General features: G+C 41.9%; 1 long non-coding RNA gene across 1 annotated transcript; it reads right to left on the reverse strand.

The window, feature by feature from the left end:
• Positions 1-3,683: 3,683 nt before the first annotated feature.
• On the reverse strand, positions 3,684-20,431 carry LOC123284799 (uncharacterized). Its single transcript, XR_011502357.1, has 3 exons — positions 20,293-20,431; positions 18,433-18,503; positions 3,684-4,194 (listed from the first exon to the last, which is right to left on the reverse strand). It is a non-coding gene; the product is annotated as an uncharacterized lncRNA (long non-coding RNA).
• Between the last annotated feature and the right edge of the window lie 6,778 nt (positions 20,432-27,209).

The raw sequence follows: 27,209 nt of genomic DNA on the forward strand, positions 1-27,209 counted from the left end.
ATTGGTGCATTACATGTCCTTTCCTCTGGTGGGAGGAAGTAGGGTCAGGGAAATCTCTCAAAGGAAAAGGAGTCCCATTACGAAAAGAGGAGCTTTGTCTCATGGACAGGCCGAAGCAACAGAAATCCATGCCATGGGAAAATATCCATGCCGGGGTTGGTTATGGGACTGTGGAATACGGAGGGAGAGGTCAAGGTTGGGGTAGACGTGGAGGTCATCAGCAACACATGTAGTTAAAACCCAAGGAAAGCATAGGTATTAAGACAACTATTAGGTAAAGGATGAAAGAAGCCAGGGCACATCACCCCTTAGGATAGGAAGGGGAGGAGGAGCGCAAACTAGAGAGAACACAGAGGAGGGGGATTACGTGCTGAGGAATGGATGAGCATCGTCTCACTGAGTTTAATTCTCACTACAGTGCTATGAGGAAGGTAGAAGGATTTTTTCCACTTTAGGAGAGGAAGAATTTAAATCTTATCTATTTGTCTTGCCCATGGCCCAACACAAGCCTGACAAGTTGTGGAGCTGGAACTGGAAGCTTCAGTTATGAGGCTCCAAACTCTGTTCTACTAGAAGGCGTCCTGAGAGTCCCCACTGAGGACCAGACATGTACACTGTTCCAGATGTTTTCTCCTCCCATCTGGGAGGATTAAACTTTTAAACACATGCTTTCTTCTTGGCGGTAAATAATGCCTTTGCTCCACAAACAAAAAAACAAATTAAAAACAGTTTTGACCACTCTTGCTTCAGAAGTCATACTTACACAAACATTCACAATCTGTCCTTGATTAAGTGGGTCTGTTACAGACTCCAGGAAACCTAGAAATGTAGAATATGTGAGCTAAGAAGATCATTAGAGGGGCTCGCCCAGTGGCCATGTGGTTGTCGGCGTCTCCACTTTAGTGGCCCAGGGTGTCGCCGGTTCAGATCTTGGGCGTGGACACGGCACCGCTCATCAAGCCCAGTGAGGCAGCATCCCACACAGCACAACCAGAGGCACTCACAACTAGAATATACAGCTATGTACTGGGGGGCTTTGGGGAGAAGACGAAGAAGAAAAAAAAGAAAAGATTGGCAACAGATGTTAGCTCAGGTGCCAATCTGGAAAAAAAATTTTTTTAAAAAAAGATCATTAGAAATTACCCTGCAAGGGAACCAGTGATGGATTCCAGTGGGATCTAGAAACACTTGGAATTGAATACAGAATTATGTTTGTACATAATGGGCTTCTCTTCTGGGAAGAGGATCGCTAACTTCCTTTGGATTTTCAAATAAGTATAAGAACCCAAATATCCTAAATTTGCAGACGTGGAAATTGGTCAAGACCCCATGGGTCTCAATGTCACACCATGAGGCTTCAGTAGAATCAGGCCTCTTGATTTCCAAAGCATGACACCTTCATGAAACCTCTGCCTGTAAGAATACTGTCAGTGTCTGAAAGAAAGGCCCTGGCCCTGACATCACCTATAGATTTTGTGGCCATCAAGGGTTTCTCTTGCAAAGTCATTCTTTGAAAAAAGAAATTTTTACTAAACTGTCATGTATAAGCACAGGGAGAGTTAGGTGTGGGCTTGACTATTTCAAGGATGGGGACTGCACGGAAAGGCCGGCACTGTTGCCTTTCCAGCTCCTACCCCTTGAGCATGAGGAGGAGGGGGTGGGGGAGGCCTTCACATGGGAAGCCATGTCAGCTGAGGCACGAAGAGGAGAACGAGTGCAGGAAGAGCCTTGGTTCATGCTATGGTCTGAATATCTGTGTCCCCTCTGAATTCCTATGTTGAAATTCTAATCCCCAAGGTGATGGTATTAAGAGGTGGGGCCTTTGGCAGGTGCTTAGGTCATGAGGGTGGAGCCCCACGATGGGATCAGTGCCCTGAGTGAAGGACCCCACAGAGCTACCTCACCTCTTCCACTACATGAGGACACAGCAAGAAGTCTGCTCCCCAGAAGAGAGCCCTCACCCGACCATGCTGCCATCCTGACCTCAGACTTCCTGCCTCCAGGGCTCTGAGACATTTATGCTGTACCAGGTACCTTTGTTTTCTTTTCCTCTTTTTCCCCCATTTAGAAATGGCCCCTGAATACAGAGTTCAGAAGGAAGATTATTTTGTATTTCTCTCAGTTAACGTTTGATCCAGGACAGAAACAATTCACTGTGGCAGCATGGATATTTGGGGACTCCATTTTGACATTTATGTAGTTAAACTTGAGCTTCTGTGCTATAGTTGAGAAGCTGAGCAATAATCATTACTTTCACAGAATGAAACCAATACCCAGTGTCATGAAATATATTACTAATAGTTCTGCTAATTTAACAGCAAACGTTTATCATGCACTTACCACGTTCCAGGAACAGATCTAAGGCAGATGTACTCACTGGCTCTTGCTATCGAAAATCTAAGGCAGATGTACTCACTGGCTCTTGCTATCGAAACTCTAAAGTAGGGACCAATAATACACCCACTGCACAGGTGAGGACACCGAAGCAGAGAGCAGATGAATATCTTGTACGAGAGCACATAAATAGTAAGAGATGGTGCCGGTCCTCCAATCTAGCCAGGCTGTCTCTGGAGCCTGTGCACGCTCTTAACTTCTGCACTGTATGCTTGAGTATTACAGACTGGGAGTTAGAGACCGTGACACGTGCTCCAAGACCAGCTGTGCGTTTACTGTATGACTTTGAGTAGGCAAGTCTTGAGCAAATTGAAAATGTAAGTTTTCATCATTCTCTTTTGAGGATGAGAACGTTCTAGTATCTGGGCACAGGCCTGTCTTTCCTGTATGAAGATGAGGCTACTGGAACACCATCGCAACAAGCCTGAATTGTTTTTTCTGTCACGTTCACTAAACCTTCCTGAAAAAGCACTCATAATGCATTCAAATCACCTCTTATATGTTTTCAGGACAATGACATCCAAACCACTTTATGTACGTCTCTTGGGGAAAATGGTCTCCTTTTTCATGTTTGACATCATTTGTTCCTTCAGATTCTTCTGATGGCAAGGGAAGGCACCTTTGGAAGTGGAATGCTTGTGACTTTCAGCCAAATTTACTAGGTTGTAAAACATATCTTGACTAGTCTAGTGAAGTTGCTGCAGTTTCCATATAGACCTAGGTCAAGTTCAATCGAGCTTAGATTTGGGAAAGCTCTGGATAAGCATTTAACAGTTTCTGGAATAACAGCGTTAAGGGGTCCTTACGCATTCATCTGACTTGTATTCCCTTAAAGTCACTACCATAAACCTTTTACCTTAGAAGTTTGCTTACCACCCAGCACTGAATAAGCCACATCTTTACTCTCTTGACGTTGGCAAATAGACGAATATGGATTAGTCAAGGAGCACTGGGTGTGCTTTTCCTCACCTCAGCCTTTCAGGAATAGGACGACACTATTAGGGGTCATGCTGAGAAGTGCTGACGCTTGCTCAGGTTAGGGTCTATCACTTGGTCCCTGGGCTGTCTCAGAAGCCTGCTGTTGATACCGTTATTGTTTCAAACTGTTCCTGCCTCCAGTCTTCCTCCTCCTTCTCTGTACTGTGGTCAAAATCATCTCTCTAAAGTGCCCCTCCCACAGTCCACTGCTGGGTCCCACTGGGTCAAGTCCTGGCTCCTGAGTGTGACCCACCAGATCCTTGTGTCATGGCCTTGCATCCTCACAAAATCTCACCTTTTAGCAATTTTTTAGAGCTCTTTATTTTGATATAACTTCAAAATTGCAGAAACATTGCAGTAGTATAAAGGATTCCATATAGCTTTTACCCAGATTTACAAATTGTTTACATTTTTACTGTTTTCTCTGTAAGTATATATATTTATGTACACACATACATATATAAACACATGGGGGTACACACATACACATTTTTCCTAAACTATTGGAGAATAAGTTGGAGACATCAAAGTCCTTTAGCCCTAAGCATGCCCATATGTATTTCCTAAGAACAGCAACATTCTCTTACATAACAGTACAGTGATCAAATTCAGAAAATTTAATACTGCCATTATCTAATTCATAGCCCACACTCAAAGTTCCATCAGTTTTCTTCATATCTATTATAGCTCCACCCCCCATCCCAGCGCAGGATCCAATACAGGCCACATGTTGCATGTTGTCATATCTTTAATCTGGAATAGCTCCTCATCGTTCCTTTGATGTTTTTGAAGAATAACAGTCTCTTTTTCTTGGTAGAATATCTGTCAAAGTAAAAAAAAAAAAAGTTAAGTCTGTCTGAGGTTTTTTCATGGTTCAGGTTACGCACAGCAGGAATGCCCAAAAGTGTTGTCGTGTCCTCCTCAGTGCCTCTCACCAGAAGCACGTGATACTGGGAATGTTAACTCTGAGCAATTGGTTAGAAGGGGCCTGTCAGATTTTAAAGTTACTATTTTTCCTTTTGGAAGCAATAGGCAATTTGTGGGGAGGCACTTTGAGACTCTGTAAATGTCTCATCAGACTTCCATCCACTCGTGCTAGTAGCCATTGCTGATTTAACGCCATTGTTTCTTCTATATTACTTGTTATTCTATCATAAACAAGAGCTTTCCCTATTTATATATTTACTCAATATTTGTATATGTATAGATTCATGGAATCCTTTTTTAATGTTTATAATTCATTCCTGTTATCATTTATCTTGCCATTCACATTTTCCCAGAGTTGGCTAGACAGAACTTCTTCTTTAAGCTGGCCTATGTATCCTTTTGATATGTCCCTATCATTCTTTGCGCACTTTGTTACTTTCTGGCACAAGATGTTCCAGGTTCGTCAGACAACTTTTAGTTGAGAATGATATATATAGGCACTAGGTGTACTCAGTGCTACGCGTGGGTCATTAATTGTAGGCCCTCGGAGCAGATAGAGCAAATACACACACACACACATATAGACACATACACAAAGAGAACCACTGTCCTAGGACAGAGGGAGCAAACTTCTTAACGGGCCAGCTTGGTGGCCATAAGTTCTCCGCCATTGTGGCACAAAGCAACGATGGACAATACATAAACAATCATAACTAAGTTCAAATAAAACTTTAGAAAAACAGGCCACAGGTCATAATTTGCTGACCCTTGCTCTAGAACCATAATATATCCCAGCCATGTGGCCTGTGTGGCCACTGTGGCAGCAGCTTAATCTGCTGCAGATTGCTTTCTTGTTCTTGGCCCCACTCAAAACTGGTAGCCTGGAGTCAACCCAGTAGTGGGTTGGAGCAATATTCCCAAGCATGGTGTATGGTCTTTTCAAATCCAGAAGACCTACCTAGTACTGGCCCTTTTGATTCATGGAAGAAAGTGTGTACAAGATGCAATAACCCCTATGACTCTAAAAACTTCACCAATATAGTGGGGATTTCTCCCACTCACTGGTGCAAATATGCCTTAGCAGGGCTTCCATGGGGCTGGCCGTTTTCTCCTTTCCAGGTCAGATTACCACAATGTCATCAATATAGTGGATTGGCATGCTTTATTATTCCCTTCCTTCTACTAACATTGGGCTTAGTCTGTTCTTTTTCAGTTCCCTGAGGTGTAAACCGGTTTGAGATCTTTCACTTTCCTTAATGTAGACATTTATCATGTAAACTTCCCTCTTAGAACTGCTTTTGCTGCATCCCATAAGTTTTGGTATGTTGTTTCTATTTTCACTTGTCACTAGATACTTTTTAAAAATTTGGCTCATTGGTTATTCAGGAGTGTGTTGTTTAATTTCCACATGTTTGTGAATTTTCCAATTTTCCTTCTGTTATTGATTTCTAGTTTCATACCATGTGGTTAGAAAAGATACTTGGTATAGTTCAATTTTCTTAAATTTGATAAGACTTGTTTCATAGCCCAACATATGATTTATCCTGGGGAATGTTCCATGTGTGCTTAAGTATCTCTATTCCGCTGTTGGATGGAATACTCTGTTTATGTCTGTTATGTGGATTTGATCTAGAGTGTTATTTAAGTCTGCTGTTTCCTTATTGATTTTTTGTCTGGATGACCTATCCATTGTTGAAAGTGGGCTATTGAAATCCCCTGGTATTGTATTTTATTGTCTATTTCTCCTTCAGTTCTGTTAATATTGGCTTAATATATTTAGGTACTCCACTATGGGGTGCATACATATTCACAATTATTAAATCCTCTTGAATTGACCCCTTTACCTTTATATAATGACCTTCTTTATCTCTTGTCTAAGTACAGCCATCCCTGCTCTCTTTTGGTTACCATTTGCATGGAAAATCTTTTTCTATCCCCTCACTTTCAGCTTGTATGTGTCCTTAAGGTGAATCTTTTATAGACAGCATATTGTTGGATCCTGTTTAATCCGTTTTTTAAGCCACTCATTGTGTTGGAGAATTTAATCCATTTACATTGATAGTAATTATTGATAGGTAAGGACTTAGTATTGCCATTTTGTTGTTTTCTTACTGTTCTGTAATTCCTTTCTTCCTCTGTGATTTCTTGAATTTTTTCGCCATGATGTGCTTTGACCCCTTTTTCTTAATCTTTTGTATATTTATTAGATGTTTCCATTTAATCTTTATATCAACTCCATAAGGTGGGAACTATTAGTATTCCCGTGTTATATATGAGGAAATAGGCATAGAAGCTAAGTATGTTCAAGTTTACAAGGCTAACGAATGACAGAACTAGAATATAAATCCGTGGGATCTTGCCCCAGGTTTTAAGTGCTACATGAACTACTGGAAACTAAACCTACCTGGTGGGGAGAGGTAGCTATTACTATAATTACTGAGTCCTCTCCATGTTAAATTCTATGCAAATGTGGAGGAATCTAGCAACACAGTCGCTTGTTATCTTTGGCTTCTTTGCCTCAAAACTGTGTCTTCATGGAATATGCACCTTAGGATTCCTAGATTTAGCAAATAAAAATTAAAATGCCCAGTTAAACTTGAATTTCAGGTAAACAATGACTACTTTTTTGGTATAAATATATCCCATACCCTGTTTCGAACATATGCTACAAAAAAGTAGTTGTTCATCTGAAATTCAAATTTAACCGGACATCCTGTATTTTATCTGGCAACCCTACCTTAGCTCTACCCAGTAGGTATACCACAAAAGGTTACTTGATGGTTTTCCTACTGAACATAACCATATATCTGATAAGGAGTGAATACTCAAAATATATAAGGAACTCATACAATTCAACATCAAAAAAAAACACCCAAACAATCTAATTAAAAATGGACAGAGAAACTAAATAGAAATTTTTCCAAGGAAGACATCACTAGTCATCAGGGAAACGCAAATCAAAGCCACAATGAGTTATCACTCATACCTGTTGGAATGGCTATCATCAAAAAGACAAGAAATGTCGGCAAGGATGTGGAGAAAAGGAAACTCCTGTGCACTGTCGGGGGGAATGTAAATTGGTACAGCCACTATGGAAAACAGTAGGGAGGTTCCTCAAAAAATTAAAAATACAACTATCATATCATCCAGCAATCCTACATTTGGGAATAAATACAAGGGAAATAAAATCAGTAACTTGAAGGGGCTGGCCCCGTGGCCGAGTGGTTAAGTTCGCGCGCTCCGCTGCAGGCGGCCCAGTGTTTCGTTAGTTCGAATCCTGGGTGTGGACATGGCACTGCTCATCAGACCACGCTGAGGCAGCGTCCCACATGCCACAACTAGAAGAACCCACAACGAAGAACACACAACTATGTACCGGGGGGCTTTGGGGAGAAAAAGGAAAAAATAAAATCTTAAAAAAAAAAATCAGTAACTTGAAGAGATATCTGCATCCCCATGTTCATCGCAGCGCCATTTACAATAGTCAAGATAAAGAAACAACCTAAGTATATATCGAGATGAATGGATAAATAAAATGTAGTGCATATATGTAAATTTGAATATTACTTAGCCATAAAAAGGAAGTCCTGCTGTTTGCAACAACATGGATGAACCTGGAGAACATTATGTTACGTGAAATAAGGCTGAGTAGCGTACACCATATAATACTATATTCTTGAAACTTGCTAACAAAGTATATCTTAAGAGTTCTCATCACAAACAGAAAAGGTAACTGTGAGGTAATGTGTTAATTCACTTGATCACAGTAATCATTTCACAATATACAGGTCTATTACATCATGTCATTTACCTTAAAAAACCCATTACATTGTACAACCTAAATATATAGAATTTTTATTTGTCAATCATACCTCAATAAAGCCGGGGAATTTTTTAAATATGGAATAAGTTAATACATGTGACACATGTGGATCGATGCCTGGTGCATAGTAAAGTCTCAAAAAATGGTAGCTCTTACTATTATTACTGTGGTTCTCACTGTGTTTACACTCTTTCACTTGACTTATTTCACTTCCTTGCCTCAAGTCTCTCTGGGAGAATGGGACTAATGTGGAGTTCATTCTAAAGGTGCTGGTGAGTTTTTAATTAACTTCTTTTATTTCTCCCCAGTCTGAACTGTAAAAGTACAACAGCTAATATTTGCTAAATGCTTACTGTGACAGGTGCTGTGCTAAAAACAGTCCATGAGTTGTTGGATTAGTGAAATAACCTAAAAGGTTACTACCTTTATTATCCCAACCTTATACGTGAGGGACCCCAGACTCAGCACACGGCTGGGGAGTGGCCAAGCTCAGGAGCAACCCCAGCCCAGTCTTTCCCCCAAGGTTGAGCCGCCAACTACTGTCCTGCCTTCCCAGGGCTTCTCATTGCTTCTCCTCGCGTCATCCCTCCCTTTCACCTTAAAGTCTATTCAAATCCTACCTGCCCTCTACCGTTTACTTCTACCCTTTCAAATAAGTCTTAGCAGCCTATGCAAGGCTATTTTGACCTGTTCTTTGATATCCTGAGAAATGAGGTTAGAGAGACAAGAAATGAAGAAAACTGTTTTGTTATTTTAAAGGACTTTCCTTCCTGGAATTCAATCCCTGCTATTTCCTGCACTTACACACCAGATGGCAGTGTTCAATTAGTAAAAGAAAAATCCTTGGCTACAGACCTGTCGTAAGGGATAAAGGCATTAAACTAATTCTCATTTGCTCTTGGAGCCCTCAGAGCTTGCTGGAGGGACTTTGTAAACTATCAACATTTGTAAGTCGTGCTGCTGCTATATGGTGATAGCAATTCCGAGAGCTAGTGGAAATGTGGACCAATGCTCCATTAGTGACAAGGAAACACATCCAGGGCAAGTACAGATGGAAAGTCATGGAGTCTACAAGTGGCTGGCCCAGGTCTTCTGCCTCACTCTTCACCATTCATAGCATTGTATTTTTGTGAACTGAAAGAATATTAAAGAATTTTTTCTTTCCAATCTTCCTCTCAGACAAGAAACCTTTCTTGCCCATTGACCCACATTCCTGGCTCAGCCTCCCCCACTCCCACTATCTGTTGTGTTGTTATAGTGTCTCAAAATAACTGTTCTGAAGGCTGTCTGATGACCATAGGTAGACTCAAGGAGAAGGGACAAACCAAGCAAAACTAGACAGAAGTCAAGTTCTATGATACTAGTTTTTTTTCCAGAGTTATTTTTGAGAGTCTGATGGCTTCCTTTATGCAATGGGTTCTATTTTATCTATTGGCCTGTTAGCTGTTTTTTTGCAGTTTTAAATTGTTGCTCCAGGAGTTACAATATTCACCCTTGATTTTTCACACTCTACTTAGATTTGATATTGTGCCACTTCACAAAATGTGTAAAAATCTTGTAAACGTGTATGTCCGTTTATCCAGCATCATCCTTTTTGCTACATTTGTATGTACTACCATCAACATATATCTAAGACGAAGGTGTAATTTTTGCCTTAAACAGTCCTATGTAATTTAAGGCAATTAAGAAGAACAATAGTCTTGAATGTTTACCCAAGTATTTACCATTTCCGGTGATACTCATCATTCCTTCCTGAAGATTCCAGTTTTCCTCTGGCTTTATTTGTCTTCAACTTGAAGAATTTACTTTAGCATTCTTGTACTGTGTGAATACTGACAAATTCTCTTAATTTTCTTTTACCCAACAATGTCTTTATTTCATTTTCATCCTTGAAGGACAATTTTGCTTGATACGGCATTTTAGGGGGATAGTTGTTTCTTTCAAGTATCTAACAAGTCGGTTGATAGCTAGACTTTTGGAGAGCAGTGAAAGCTTTCCCCTGTCTCTTGGTCTCTATAGTTTCTGATGAGAAGTTGGTGATAATTTGAATCATTGTTCCTATATGTATTGAACATTTTTCTCTGTATGCTTGTAAAGTTCTTTTTATCTTTGGGGTTCAGTAGTCTGAGAAGTGCATCATGGTTTTCACGTGTTTATCCTACTGAGGGTTTGATCTTCTTAGAGCTGTACTTTTATGTCTTTCCTCAAATTTGAAGATTTTTTTAAAGATTGACACCTGAGCTAACAACTGTTACCAATATTGGGTTTTTTTTCTGCTTTTTCTCCCCGAACCCCCCCAGTACATAGTTGTATATTTTAGTTGTGGGTCCTTCTAGTTGTAGCATGCAGGATGCTGCCTCAGAATGGCCTGACGAGCAGTGCCATGTCCACGCCCAGGATCCAAACCAGCAAAACCCTGGACCACCGAAGCAGAGTGCGCAAACTTAACCACTCAGCCATGGGGCCGGCCCCTAAATTTGAAGTTTTTGACCATTATTTCTTCAAATATTTTTCTGCCCAATTCTCTCTTCTTTGCTTCTAGGATTACAATTACCTGTATGTTGTCTCTTTTGATATTGTCCCACAAGTTCCTAAGGCTCTTCATTTTCTCCAATATTTTTTTCCCTGTTTTTCAAACTGCGTAACTTCTATTGCTCTTTCTTAGAACCTAAGTTATCAACTCTTGTTGTTTATACTGAGTTGTCTTTTCTCTGGAAGCTTTACAATGGATTTGGTCCAAAGTTAAAAACCGTGACCCCCTGACCCTAGGCCATTATTCTGCTGACGATAGCCGTTTCCACAGACCTCAGTGACTAATCTCAGAAGAAAACTGAAACAAACAATAAAAAAAACCCAAACAAAATCAATACATGCCAGCAGCTATTCACAAACTTACAGATGCATTCTCAAGGAGACCACAATCTACAGCAGATTCCAAATTACTGATTCTCTCAAGTGTTCCCTTCTCCACTGAGCAGTGAAGGGGGAAATTTGGATTCAATAAAATCTAGTATACTAACCCTCAATTTCAGTTGTCTCTTTCCCTAACTCACTTTCTGCTTTCATAACGCAGGTGAAAACTCTCTCTTTTAAAGTTTGTCCTCTTCCTGCATGTCTACAAAAGAGAATTAGAAGTATAGACTAAGTTCCATGAAGACCCGGTGATGGAGGTGAGAGAGACAAGATCTTTATACTCCGCGGTATCTTTGGTTTCTCTGTTAACATCAGAGTGGTGGGTCTGGACTGCTCCCTGGACTGATGACCTCAGAGGAGCGACTGGTTATATTAGTCAGGGTTCTCCAGAGAACAGAACCAATAGGATAAATGTAGATACATATGAGAGGAGACTTTTATTATAGGAATTGGCTCACATGGTTATAGAGGCCAAGAGGTGCCACTATCTGCTGTCTGTAAGCTGGAGAATCAGGAAAGTGGGTGGTGTAATTCAGTCCGAGTCTGAAAGCCTGAGAACTAGGAGAGCTGAGAGTGTAAGTCCCAGGCTGAGTCAAAGGCCCCCAAACCAAGGGTGCTGGTGTCCAAGGACAGGAGAAGATGGATGTCCCAGCTCACACAAAAAGCAAATTAGCTGTTCCTCCACCTTGTGCTCTATTCAGGCCTTCCATGGGATTGGGTGATACCCACCCATGTTAGCGAGGGTGCTCTTCTTTACTCAGTCTGCTAATTCAAATGCGAATCTCTTTCAAAGACACCTTCACAGACAAACCCAGGAATAATGTTTGACTAGCTATCTGGGCATCCCTCAGCCCGGTCAAGATGACACATAAAATTAACCATCACACTGGTCCTTTCTGGATTTTTGGAAGACTTGTTTCTAGAATGTATGGTTCCAGAAATCTTCCTTTTGTTTGAAAGCCCCTCTTACTAGGGATGCTCTACTTCTTATCAAGCCTCAATCAGTCTGCTTTCCCTTCCAGAATGTCTGTGCCCCATCATAGCAGCTCACAGTCATGGAAAGAGAGCATTTTCTAAGGTCATCAATTTGCTGCCTCTATCTAGCCATCATTCAAAATTATATTCGAATTGGCTGCATGAGGTGTTTCTTCCAGGGTTTATAGCCTTTTCTAGATCTCTCATGAAAGTGAGTCACTTCCAATAATGCTACTTCTACGTCCCTGATCAACCCAGAGCAGTGACCCTCCCCTGCCTGTGAGTCCACGCATAGCTTTACTTCAGGCCACTTCTCTCTTTCAAGTCATTGACCAGGTGCACAACCTAAATCTCTGCCCACTGTCCTGCAGGGGCCACCTCTGAGCGAGGCTGCAGTGCAGCAACGGTCCATTTTCCATTTGCACCCACATACCATACCAACCTTTCCAAACCTGAGCTTTTCTTCCTCCATTAGCTAGTCATAGGGAACTCCCCTAAATCAGGCAATAGGTCTAAACTGAGGGAGCTTACTTGTACCCTCTGGACCTGTTTGAGACCAATTCCATGTGTGTCATTTTATTTGCTGTTGGATAGGCCTGCCCAACCTTTTGACTTAGTGAGTCTGACGGTGCCCATTATGGTCAATTTGGACCATGTGGTTGGGACTAACAAGACTCTTGCCCTTTCTGCATGAGAATTTGGTTAAATCTCTAGCTTGATAAGGTTAATACTCTGATAAAGTGATGTATCAATGATGTTACTAGGCAACATTACTTATGGTAAAAATGACCCCTGATTGGTAAATCAAATCTGGACTTTGAGATACTATAAATTCCTGATGGAGACACCATATTTTGGGTTTCCCTGCCTATAGGGGCTCTTGTAACTGCATGTCCTTTGTGGGAACTCTGGAAACTCTACCAGTGGTGTTATTACAAAAGATCTGGGCTCCTGTGTAGAATAAGGCTTTTAAGCCAAAGTAGTTCCCATGCTTATTCAATATGGATCCGGCTCCTTGAACCTGATTTGTTCCGGGAGGCTACATGGGCAGCTCTGCGAACTATTAGAAGGAATTATACTGGAAATGGAACTCCTGATGCTGCCCTACTGGCAAGCTGTGATCTCTGTCCCATAGCCTTCTGAGTCAATGCGAGTCTTATGAGTCTGAACATTTGGTCAAATCAGACCCCCTGGTGGATGTGGCAGGTTATATGGTCACTTCACCCTCTGATCTATATAATTGGAAGAATAACACTGTCTTACCAAGATGATCCTAAAAAGATGGAAAATCTTTTCACCTCTGTTTTTGCTACTCATCATCCTAACTGGGCTAACATACAGGCCCTTATGAATACCTTCCTCACTGTGGAGGAACATAGGCTGGTATTAGAGAAGGCCCGCCAAGAAGCCAAAAGTCTCCATGAATTATAACCAAACAATCCAATCGGGACCCTAGCAGCACAGGCCATCCTTGGAACAGAACCAGGATGGGTTCCCAATGACCCAAGAGACCTGCAAAGTTAAACCATTACAAAGAATGTTTAATAATGGGACTTCACAAAGGGATCCCAAAGCTGAAAAGTTTAAACAAGATCCAGGGAGTATAGCAAGGACCAAAAGAAATCCATCTACTTTCCCTGAAAGGATTTTTGAGGCCTTCAGACAATATCCTGATATTGATCTGGAACACCCAGATAACACGAGATTGGTCAATATGACCTTTATTACTCAGAGTGCCCCAGATATAAGAAAAAAAAGCTACAAAGATTGGAAGGGGGACTGGGGATTCCAATGTCTCACTTGGTCAGGATTGCCTTTAAAGTGTTCAACAGCCCAGATTAAATTCAGGAAAAGCAGAAGCAACAGGTCATGAGATAATAAGCTTCTCTGCTCACCACAGGCTCAGCTATGACCAGTCAAGACCCAACAAGATGTCTGCAGGAAAAAACAAACGACCGTGGGTAAGACCCCCAGGATGCCCACAACCCAGCCGAAAAGGCCATCCATCTGTTGGGCCACAACAATGTGCCTTTTATAGACGGGAAGGACACTAGAAATGGGAGTGCCCTAACCTTCCTAGCAAGGAAGAAAAGGGACTTACCTCAAAGCCTCCGCCAGATGCCGCAACTCACTGCTAGCGACCATTAGCTCCATTGACATTTCCCGCAAGGAACCCTGGGTAATAGTAACACTGGGGAAAAATGTAGACTTCCTAACTTACTCTGTACACCAGGCAGGATCCCCTCTCCCCAAGACCACATTCATTACTGGCGTATCTGGGGAAGGCTCTCATAAACATTTTCTACACCCGCTTGAACGTCACAGAAGAAAAACAAGTTTAAAGCACCACTTTCTGTATATGGCTAAGGGCCCTATTCCCTTGTTGGGGTGAGATCTACTAACAAAGTTAAATGCCTGAGAGACTTTCTCAGCAGAAAAAAGGAGACATTGAAGTCCTCCCAGATCAAACCTGTGCCCTCCAAGCTGTGCTATTACAACTGGGAGACAAACCTCAACCAGAAGTCCCTAAAGAAGTTCTACGAAAGGTAAGAGCGGATCTTGGGGCTGACCAGAGGCCAGGAAGAGCCAAGGCGGCTGACCAGTAACAGTAAAACTTCGTCCAGATGCCAAACTCCCAATTTAAGGCAATATCCTTTAAAGAGACGTATAAAGGTAGGAATAAAGCCTCTGATAACCACTTTTCTTAAACACGAATTAATCTGACCTTGTCAGTCTCCACATAACACTCCCATCCTGCAGGTACAAAAACCCAGGACTGGAGAGTATCATTTTGTACAAGACTGGAGAGTCATCGACCAAATTGTAAAGGATATACATTCGGTGGTGCCAAATCCTTACACTTTGCTTACAACTCTATCTGGAGACTTCTGCTGGTTTACAGTTCTGGGCTTAAAAGATGACTTTTACTACATACTCCTAAGTCCAGAGTCTCGAAACTGTTTGCCTTCGAATGGCACATTCCAGAGACTAACATAAGACAACAATATTGCTGAATGATACTTCCACGAGGATTGAAGAATGCCGCCACCTTCAGGGAAGCCTTAGCCAAGGACTTAAGGGACCTCCAATTAAATAAGGGAGTTTCCCTCCAACATGTGGATGGCATACTAATTACTAATAAAAGTAAGGAACCTTCAGACCAAAATACCAGCCTCACTTTAAACTTTCTGGCAGACCGGGAATATAAAGTCTCCAAGAAAAAGGCACAAATTTCCCACCCAGCCGCAAAATATCTAGAATTTGAGTTATCAAAAGGACAAGGAAACTTATTGCCAGATGGAAGGAAAACATTAGCTAGGGTGGCTGTACCCATTCACCTGAAGACAATCGCCAAAATATACCACAAAACCAACTTAACTTGGGATAAGGTCTTGCCAGCTGCCCTTCTTAGGGTGAGAGTAGCCCCTAGAAGCAGGCTCCAATTGAGCCCTTATGAAACATTACACGGGAGACCCTTCCTTAAGACTAAGTATTATTACAGTCTTAATAATGATCATACTGTAAAAAGAAATTTGACACTATAAAATGCGCGCAGTCTCTAGGTGTTACTCTGTCTACTGTACATAAATACGCTCTAGTCAGTTAATGTTTCCCACAGATGTTCCCCTCACTGCATAAGCCCAGGAGGCTGGGTCCTCCCCAAAACTAAGAAAAATAACACCTGAGGATCAACTGCACCTAAGAGGAATAGACGCTCTCAAGTCCTTCTGGTTACTCATTCTTCAGTTAATCTAAGGGAGGTAAACCTTGGAGACACCACTCACGAGTAAAGATAGTACCCATTTCTAGCCAGGACTCCCCTTGTCCCCTTTATTATCCCCAAACAGCTCACGCCCTTCACAGACAAGAAACAGAGGGATCAAATTGTCCAAACACTGGGTGGCTATGGAGGACCATGGCTGACTTCTCCACCCAAACACATTCTTGTGAACCTCTGATTGATCTTAAGTTACTTTTCAGAAAAAGCAAAAAACTGAAAAGGCTCCGGGTTCTCCAGATGAATGAAAAACTGTTCCTGTCTCTAAGACCAGCCTCTGCTGATCAGACTGGGAGGCCAGAAGCAGAGGACAACCAAAGGAGACAGCTTATCTGAGATAGCGGACCAGGCCTGTATTGACGCCACCTAATCTTTGCCTTGTTCCCAGACACGCTATTCTGCATTACTTAATTAACCATGCCTGCCTCCTTGATTCAATCCCAGAAGAGATTATTCAGGAACTTTGGCTCCTTTCTTGGGTATGATTCCTTAATGACTCGTTCCCTCACTGGGGGGACCCCTCTCACTGACACGTCGATGCCTGACTCCTTTTGGGACATTGTCTCCCATCTTCTCCTCCCTGCAATTGCTCTAACTTCTTATTCCTACAAGTCAGTTGCCTCCTCCCAAAAGGACAGAGCCTGTTAGTTCGAGTCCAGACTACAAGATGTTCCCTGTTTTTCTTTGCTGTGTTCTTTTGTTTGCCCTACGTTGCAGAGATAATTCCTTAATAAGAATTTCAAAGGATCTTTCAAAACAAGGAAACTTAACTGACCATTGGATTTGCCACCCCATGCCCTACTAGGCACATGATCTAGTGACCCGTTAGCACGTCCAGTGACAATTTTCTCAGACGTTCCTTTCTGCTCATATAATAGAACCAAAAAACAAGAAATAGGATACTGGGTCCAGCTAACACACACTGATGCTAAAGTTCCTTGTTTTAACTTAACCTATAAGGTCAAGTTTAACAGGACTATATCAGAAGTACTTCACAAGGTCACAGAGGAAAGGAGATTCTAGCTTCCTTCAGAAGCTCAAAGGAGAAAAAAGGACCCCACTTGGACTTAAGTGATGACAGTTTATCTGACCCCTGGCTAAATGACAGCAGACAACTAATTGTCAGCAATACTTATAACAACACGTGTGCCTGTGCTGGCTTTGGTTTGCTTGTGGAGGAGATCCATGGGCATATGGTTGTTCACACAGATGGCTTATGGATAGACAATGTTTGCTAGCTTACCTAGTCACCCCTTTCTCGATCCAAAAGTCCACTGACACTCAACACTGGACTAGTTTCTCAAAGCTTTTCTCCAGGACTACAAAGTCCATATTAGATAGTGATTCAATCTGGAGAGTTCTAGACAAGTATTTGCCCAGCAGACTACCAGACTCCACCAGGTATTTCTGTGGATGAACCTTTATACCTTGGTGTGGAGTTGTTGCCCGTGAACGCACGATTAGAAGTCTCTTACCTTAAGAATGAGAGTGAGGCAGGTCAAGCCGTAGCTGCCCATCAGATAGCACTAGATTCTTTAGCCAAAGTAAGTAGTGTTAGACAACAGAATTGCTCTAGACTACATTCTAGCTGAAGAAAGAGGTGTTTGTAGCTAACATATCACGTGGTGTCTACATTAACACTTCCTTAGAAGTAGAGACTCATCTAGATAGAATTAGACAACAGGCAACTTGGCTTTAACAAGTGTCACCACAAGAATTTGGGTTCAATCTCTTAATATTTTCTCATGGATCCCATTGGGAATAAGGTTCATATCTGAGGGACTAGTTAAACTAGGTATCATTTTGTGCTTATGATTTATATTCCTTTTTGTCAAACTCTGTTTTTGCTGTATGTCTCGTATTCTTAAACCCACACCCCCAACGAATATGATGACCATTCAACATAAAGGCCCAGACCCCGGGACCCTGAATATTTGCAATTAAATGCAGAACAATTTCATTCCGCAAACCCAGATCTGCACCCCTAATCAGCAGGAAGCAGTTAGAGCAGTTGTCACCATATTCCCCTCAAGACTGAGGGATATACAACACAAATGGGGGGGATTTGTAACTGCAGGAGACCAGTTTAACCTGGCCCTACTTGGGCATAACAGGATGTCTAGCTGTTTTGCAGATACAGCAGAACCACAGTTACAGGTCATGTCACCTGGGCCTGCATAGAGAAAGAAAACCTTAACTTAACCTCAAGTAGTCAGGACCAACGTTCCCTCCCCATGGAACCAGGAAGACCGGAACGTGACCAGAACCTGAACGGCAGAGGCTTTTCAGAAGTGAGGGGTCCATCGTCCAGGAAGATCCAGCGCTGAACTCCATCTTTCCATATCTTACCGTAAATGGCCAAGTTTAAAGCCCTCCAATCAAAACCTGCTCCACCAGCATTTCTGCATACCAGCCTGTACCCCCTGACCCTGGAAATTTCATGTCAAATCTTGGATCAGGGAGACAGATTTGAGCCTTGCTGCCTGTCTCCCTGCTGGTTGACCTCACAATAGCGCTTTTTCTTTTCTCAAAAGCCGGTACTATGGTATTGGCTTCTATGCAACAGGGCCATATTTGCAATTCTGTTCTGTTATTTTAAAAAAGAGAGGGAGGCATGGTTTGGGAAACAGAGGTGCTATAGTACCTGAGGGGCTGTTAACCATTTCCTTTTCCAGCGATGAAGAGAGTCTTCCAGAGGCTTAGGGGTCCGTCCACCTGTGGGAAAAGCACAGTGCTTAGACACGAGTGGAAATTCTCATTAAAATTTTTTAAGACTGTTTCAAAATACAGAAATATAGAGGAAGTTAATATAACAGACTACCATGCACTCATCACTCATTTAATAATTGGATATTTTGCTATCTTTAAATTTTTGTAAGATATAAGATATATTTGTAAGGTATTCCCTTCCCTCATCTGTGTGCCCCACCCCAGTCAGGGTTAAACACTATTGTGAAGTTATGTTAAGAATAAAATTTACGCGACCGCTGTTCCATTTCATAATACTACTTTAAATTTCAAGCTTCTCACATCCCTTTTTGCCCTCTTGGTGTGAGTTAATGGAATTATTTAGAAATTCCCTAAACCCCTTCTCTTTCTGAAGTTTCTGTGTGAGAAAAAGGAAGATCTAATCTAGGCTTACCCTCCTTAGCTCCCCTGCTGAGCTACCAAATAAAGAACAAAGATATGCAAATGTCATTAGACCCAGTGTTAGTGATCCTGAAAGACTTGTAAGGAACTCTTCTACTCATGATTTAGAGACTTTTAAGATTTAGAGGCAAAAGGAATCAAAATAACATTTTAATTCAAGTTCACATAACATAGAACCCATTAAAACCATTTGATCATTGAAATTGTTCTGCAAATTTGGGGTTTGACAGCTTTCTCCTGATTCTATCACAGTGTGAAATGAAAAACATTGTGTTTGAATTTCGATTTTATTCCACATAAAACTTTGAGTTTTTTTAAACAAAAGACTACTACACTAAGTGGAATGCTTATAAATCTTAATACTTGCTTCATAAGTCGGGTAATTATTACTTCTATTAACATTTTAAATTATAGAGATGTTCAATTTAGTGTAATTAACAAAACTAGTATAAACATACTATAGAACATATAGCAAGGAAAATTCATACTATATTGCAAACTGATGCGGGCTCGGTGAGCCGAGGAGTTACTCCAAGTCTGGCAGTAGTGCTCCTTTATTCAGAGAATAGCATACAGTAGCATGGTGACAGGACCCCTGGGCAGTGAAGAGCTGCAAACGTGGGCTGAGGCTAGGGCTAAATTTAAGGTATAGGTATGAGTTCTCTCTTTACAAGACAAAGGAAAGATTTTGTAAAAAAAAGTCATTAAAATGGTATCAGTGCGCGTGGGGTCTGGTTATTGGGTGGTCCTATAACTTTGGATAGGAATCAGATCGAATCAGGTCAGGACGTCCTGTGCTTCCTGGAGGATATCAGTATGTAGGGCAGGACACCTTGGGCTTCTCTCCCTGGGGCAGCCTTGATCCGCATAACAAACTATATTCCATGTATCTCAAAACTTTGATAGGATAGTGTTATACTTCCCTGACAAATTCTTGACATGAACGGAGATATTAACATTTACTAAAATGCCTAATTGACTTTGGTAATGCAGACTACTACAATACTCGAGTTATTAAATTTGTTTTCTGGAGTTTTCTAAAGACATAATTCAGAGAAAGAGGAAATAATGTTCATAGCCACTATACTATTTTCATGTGTTTTTGCGTATCTTATCCACATATCTGTTCATGACACAAGATGATTAAAATCAGTGTATTATAAACACTGACTTACGACCACATGCACGCATGTGTGTGTTCACATTACATCAAGGTACGTTAAAGTTAACAGTTAAGGAAAATGGTCCTCTCCAATGGAGAGCACAGGGCTGGTAAATCAGAGAAGAGCAATTAGGCTTGGTAAATATCCTCCCCTGGAACAGTGGAGGCTTTGGCATTCTCTCTCACACATACCGATTTTTTCTTTTGGAGGCTAAATCACGAACTAAGAAACCAACGGGGTACCAAGAGGAAAGGCAGCACTCAGATTCAGCAAGCAGTGCCTGATTTACCTGCATCGGAGAAGGAAAGGAATTCAGTTGAGCTGGTAGCAAACCCATCCCTGAGAGGAGCGGAGGGGTGGGAGTGAGCCTTCAGCCACATGTACCACCACTATAGGGAAGATGTGGTGGAAACAGATGCTGCCCAAAGCCTGGAACCGTCAGAGGCAGAATTAACACACACGACTGTGTGACAAAAATATCGCAGGATCTGGTAGAACTCGGGGGAGGGAGACTTATGGGCCATAGAAGCCCAGAGAAAATGAGGGGGTAGGATCCTGCTTGCCCGATCTACTCCTGTTAAAGGAGCATGTAGCAAACACCCAAAGTATAAGAACCCAAGCAAAACCTACTCTAGGATAATGCGGAAGAAAGCTTTAAAAAAATTTTATCCAACGGGGCCTGGGATGGAAGCAGCGTCACGGCGGAGCTGGCTGTGGCTGCTCGCGATCTGGGTGTGTACATCTCTTTGTACTCAGCATTCAGCGATATCACGTGGGTAGCTTTAAATCAGCCAGAGGGGGAGAACTCACACCATGGAAACTGGCAAATGCTACAAATCAGAACTTTTCTTCCCTGGACAACTGCATTTATCAGCACACCAGTGGGTGAAAAGTCTTGGGATTTTTATAAATTTCTGATATAAGCCAGAATTTTTCTTAGGAAGCAAAGTGCTCTATCAATTTGATAACTTGACAATTTAAAAAAAAGAATATTTTCATGAAAGTAGGATTACATAAATTATTTAATTTGGGGGGGGGGGTGGGTTCCAAAACCTGGGAATAAATGATTTTTAAAGAGATCCAATAAAAGAGAATCAGATAATACAGATATTTGGCAGTGTAACATCATGAATATTGAGTACAGGATTATGACTTTCTATGGGCCCAATGTTGGGACTGGAATCTCTCAATTAGTATCTTTAAGTCAATGACACTAAGATGACTTCTGTCAAAGACCCATTTACTAGAATGCTGTCACTGTGTTCTAACAAATTGCCCCTAGCCATGACCCACTGAAGCGGACTTTTCATGAACAATTGTTTAAACCTGCACATCTGCTGTCTACAGCAACCTATGGGATTGTATATATGCAAGAGCCAAGCCTCTCCATTTCCTTCTGCTTTAGATGACCCAGTGCAGAGTGACTGACAGCATCTTGGAAAAGACGTGACTTCCTTAGTGGTCAGTGTTGAGAAGGCAATGCCCCTGGACTTGTTTGCCTTGCTGTTTTCTCACTAATTGTCATGCATCACTTAACAGGGCTACATTCTGATCAGGTGCTTTTGTCATTGTGCAAACATCTTAAAAAGTGTACCTTCACAAACCTAGATGGTATAGCCTATTGCCGCCAGCCTACAAACCTGTACAGCATACTGTACTGAATACTGCAGGCAACTGTGACAATGCTATTTGCGTGTCTAAGCATATCTAAACACAGAAAAGCTACAGTAGAAACATGGGCTACGTCGACAAAAATAATCCATATCCAATCTATAAATGAAAATTTGGGTGAGTTTATTCTGAGCTTAAATCTGAGGATTATAACCCCGGAGAGTCTTTCCACAAAGGAACAGAGCACTCCAAAGAGGTGGGGGGGTGGGGTATACAGGGTCGTTATATACCCTCAAAGAGGATGTTTCACATATGATTGGAATGTCCCTTTTACAATAGTCGCGAGACTACTCTGTCGGCACAGTGATTGATGGAAATAGCAGGTAGGTCTTCTGTCTCGGTGAACACAGCAGGGTGGCAGTCTGTTGTCTCCAGCTGAGTGGTCACAGGTGAGCTGGGAGGTGAGTGCAGCAATCAGTTCCTAGCCTAAGGAAAAATGCTAATGTCGGGGGGAAGTTGCATCTTTATCTCAAGGGCCTTTGTTCTGGCCACAGGAAATGTCTAAGCAGATATACAATGCGTGCTCAATAGCCAGTCAGGCCCTTTTGGAGGAAAAAAAAGAAGTCAGGCCGAATTAGGTTTATACCAAATGGCTTCCTCATATACTCCAATATATCCTATTGCTTGCCATTTTTATTTGTCAGGCTAAGAGGTAAAAAGTGGAACACCTGTATAGGGCACCTACCCTGAATGGAGCTCGCAGAACTGGAAGTTGCCCTGGGTAGGGAGTGAGTGAGTGGTGACTGAAGGCCTGGGACATTATTGTACAATACTGTGGGCTTTATACTACCTTAGGCTTTAGAACACTGGACAATTAGGCTACACTAAATTGATCAAAAATATTTAATAAATCAACAGCTTACCATAACTTTATAAATTTAACTTTTGGACTCTTGTAATAACACAGCTTAAAACACAGACACGTTGTACAGTTGTACAAATACACTTGATATCCTTATTTCATAAGCTTTCTGGTTTTAAGATTCTTCTTAGTTTTTAACAAAAAAAGTTTAAAAAGTAAGACACGAACATACACATTAGCCTACACATGGCCAGGATCATCAGTATCACTGTCTTCTACCTCCATATTTGTCCCACTGGAAGGTCTTCAGGGGCAATCACATGCATGGAGCTGTCACATCCTGTGACAACGCCTTCTTCTAGAATACCTCCTGAGGGACTTCCCCGAGGCTCTTCTTGAGGAGGTGTCACTCTTTTCAGAAATATGTCCGTGGTGGTTTTCTTGGTTTCTTTTTTTCACCATAGATTTATCAGCAGATAAAGGAGATTTTAAAGTCTACAAAAGCTACTGCTAGACCCTTCACTGTGAATTTTCTTAGGCCTTCTTTTTCCTTTTCCTGCAGCTTCCTTTTCTCTTGCCTCTTCAGCTATGCGTTCTTGTTCCAGTTCCAATAACTCTTCATTAGTCAGATCCTCAGGAACCACCTGTAGGGGCTCCTCAGTGTTATCCTCATCCACACCCGGGTTAAAGCTGTTTGCCATCTCAACCACAGCCTTTTTTGCACCCTCCTCATCCTTGGCAAATCCTTTGAGAATCTCTTGAGTGTCTTATTCCAGATGCATTCAGGCACTCCTTGGTGACATCACCTCAAGCCCAAGCAAGGTTCTTGATGCAGTCATAGCTGTGGTAATCCTTCCAGAACTGCATCAGTGTCTTCTCAGTGTTTTCCTCAGTTTCAGCAATAGACTGGGCAAAGGTCCTCCTGAGGTCATAGGCCTTAAAAGCCGCTATAACTCCTTGATCCAGGCATTGGGTCAAAAGGTGGTATTTGGAGGGAGAAACATCACTTTGATATTGGGATGAAGATCACCAATAAAAGGATGTCTTGGAGCTTTATCAGCAATAAGCAAAATCTTGAAACGTATGTTACTCTCCAAACAGTACTTTTCCATTCCCCTGGCATAGCAATTCAGAAGGTCATCTTGTAAGAAGAGCTGAGTCATCCATGACTTCTTAACTGCTCCTATAGTCCACTGGCAGTGTATGCTTGCTGATATGCTTGAAGGCCTTGGGGTTCTCACTGTGCCAAATTACAAAGGGTTCCAAATTGTAGCCTGCAACATTGCCCTCAAGCAAAACCATTATCCTGTCCTTAAAAGGCTTGAAACATGGCGTTGACTTGGCCTCCTTATGGATGAAAGTCCTTTGAGTCATCCGTTTCCAGAACAGGGAGGTTTTATTCATACTGAATATTTGCTCTGGCAAGTAATTTTCCTCCATAATCAGCTTTTGTAGAGTTTCCAAAAATTCTTCGGCTGCCTTCACATCAGCACTCGCAGACTCACCACTCACTTTCACATTAGGTAATGAATAACGATTTTTGAATTATTTAAATGATGACAGCCAGCAGTAAATTCAACATCACAGTTGGGTCCAGCCTTTTCTTTCAACAGCACAAACTTTGTGCTTTGCCATGACTGTCATGGTGCTGAGGGACATTTTTCTGTGTCTGGTCTTCAATCCAGATCATTAGAATTTTCTCCATGTCTGATATAGGCCCTTCTTGAATTTATTAGTCTCGTTGCCTTCAATGAAGCAGATCCCTTGACAGCTTCTGTCACTTTGTTCCTGTTCTTCAAGATTGTAGCTATGGTGGAATGGGACATGCCTGACAGGCAAACAACAACCATCACTGATTTTCCACCTTCATAGTCCTTAATCACTTTTAATTTCATTTCCTGGTCAGTCACTGGATGTGGCCTCTTACTTGCAATGTTGGCAGTGAATTTTGTATGCTTAGGGGCTATGAAGAACTAAACAAGATTAACTCAAGCACAGGGGAAAATGATACCAGTAAGAGATGCAGTAAACATGAGCCGTATGAGGCTGCTGCCGGCGTTAGCACAGCATATTGTTTAAAACACTCTAAAACAATAATAAATACTATAGTACATCAAACACATAAGTCAGTAAAAGTCCTTTATTATCATTATCAAGTGTTATGTACTCTACATAATTGTATGTGATGTACTTTAATACAACTGGAAGTGCAGTAGGCTTTTTCACACCAGCAGCACCAGAAACATGTGAGTAATGCATTGTGCTACGACGTTGCTATGGCTATGATGTCATTAGGTAATAGAAATTGTTCAGCTCCATAATAATCTGATGGGACCACCACCATATATGTGGTTTGTTGTTGACCAAAGCATTGTTACGTGGCACGGGATTGTACCTAAGTCAGGCCAAACTAGGATAATCTCCCTATTGGTTTAAACTCACCTGATATGGGAACTTAAATACATTTGAAAAATCCATCACCTTTGCTAAACAAGGTAATCTAATTATGATCATGACATCAGAGAGCAGAGATCCTGGGGCCGTCTTAGAATTTTGCATACAACACCAACTGTTCCCTGACAATATCATCTTTACTTAGCCATGACAGTGGTGAATATCACACCTCGTGCTACCTAGGGGAAAAAGAACTGGGGCAATATATGGGGTATAAGAAGATGGTAAATAAGAAGGCCACCTGAGACAGTACATTGAGGCAGACAGAGACTTGGAAATGACCCGACTGATTGAACCACCACACTCCCAAAGAAATCCTGTCAGCAGAGCCAAAGTGTGCCATCTGCACTGCACATCTTTAGGTCCTGGAATTTTTGATGCTTATGACCCCAATGTGCCCAAGTCTTCTGGTATCTGGAGGGGCTGATGCCTCTATTTGGAATTCATCGATTCTCCACCTCACGATGGCCAGCAAACTGGGGATCTCTGGACCTTGCTGGGTTCTCCATTTTCTGAGACATAGATAGGTTCGTGCAACCCTACACCTTCCCCAGGAAAGATAATCCCAGCATCCTAGGGAGGATCTCTTCCCCAGTGCACACCTGAGAGGAGCAAGCACTAATCTTCAGTATGGCTTCTGATCCAGCTCTGCAAATCCCGACAATGTCTGTGATTAACAGAATGACATACCCAAACAACTTTAATGGGTAGATTTTAATGTAAACAGACTAGAGCCCAGGGATTTATCTTTTCTTATTAGAAAAAAAGTTTTCCCTTCTTTATTCAATGCCCGCATTTTGCCTTCTCTTAGAATGCCTCTACACACTAATTTCTCTATCAGACAACCATCAGGTGATTTGGGATCAACTGCAGAAACCAGACATTTTTCCCTGGCTCCCACCTTGCCTTCAGGCTGAGCTTAGGTCAATAAAAGCACCAGAACCAAAGTCAATACAACTTAAGATTTCCTGTTTCCCATGTTTCTCTTTCAATACTCATGCAGATTATCTACTGTGACATTTCTGTGGGTTCCTAGCCTCTAGATGGCCCTAAGTATCATGAGAACGTCATCAAGCAGAGAATTTTCCTGCTTCACACTCCCTTATTTCTCCTTTACCCACTTACCTGAACAAGCAGAGTCAGGGCTGGTTCCATTCAAGGGGACACACCTGTATCAATATCTTGAGATAATCATATTAGTAGCTTAACATAAGACCCTCAGGGCAGGGGGGAGAATGCGTTCTTTGTCAAAGGTAGGATCTACCAGTGGGTCAGTCCATATCACTTGGACATCCTGGGTCCTGAATCTTAGCTCTTTACCATCCCAAAGAGATCCCATGGCAGAGAAGGCTTAACACCTGTGACCCAGTAGCCATGGGTGTGCATGTCTTGGGAAGAAGATCTATTTGACCCAGACCCACAAAAATACTGCCCACGTAATCAACATTCACTGAGAATTGTCTACGTTGGAGCATGCATCTCTTCCAGGGCAGCTGTGTAAGTAAGACAACTCTCCTGGACCATCCCAAACATGCAGAGAAGGATGGACTCCACTTTTGAAATGTATGAACAAGAATATTAGGTAGACAAAAGATCAAAATTTTATCCAGCAAGTGCTCAGGTGGTGAGCATCTATCCCTACTTCCCACCCCCCACCACCACCCACACACACACACAGACCTGTGGACAGAAGTCAAAGCTTTAGAAGGACACCTCTTTGAACATCAGCGCAGGGTTAGTCAGGCCATGCCCCTAGGTCAGGCTCTGCCAAGATTTGCAAATAAGTAGTGGAAAAACATCTCAGTCTCCCTTCTGAGGCAAACATGGGACTTTCAAAAGGGAAAACAAGATGATGTCATTTCATATAATGGGAGCTGAAGGCGAAGGTGGAATGTCAGAGAACAGATTATGATATTTTGAAAAGATTGTAAATTGTTCAAAGACAATGTTTTCCAGCAAGCAAATAGGCAATGCAACCTCCATTCCCTGTATGGGCAAGACAAAAGTCTCTCCCAGATACAGCTGTTTCTTTCCTAACCCTGAGCTGCCTTCAATTCCAGCTTACAACTGGTGTCTGAAAGCCACACAATTGGAATACGTGATCATGAGTAGGTGTTTTGGAAGGACCAACATGGACATAATACGGTACATGTTTTTCCACTCTGTAGGTTACAAACACCC

This window comes from Equus asinus, chromosome 3 (genome assembly GCF_041296235.1).
Source record: "Equus asinus isolate D_3611 breed Donkey chromosome 3, EquAss-T2T_v2, whole genome shotgun sequence".
Lineage (NCBI taxonomy): Eukaryota > Metazoa > Chordata > Mammalia > Perissodactyla > Equidae > Equus > Equus asinus.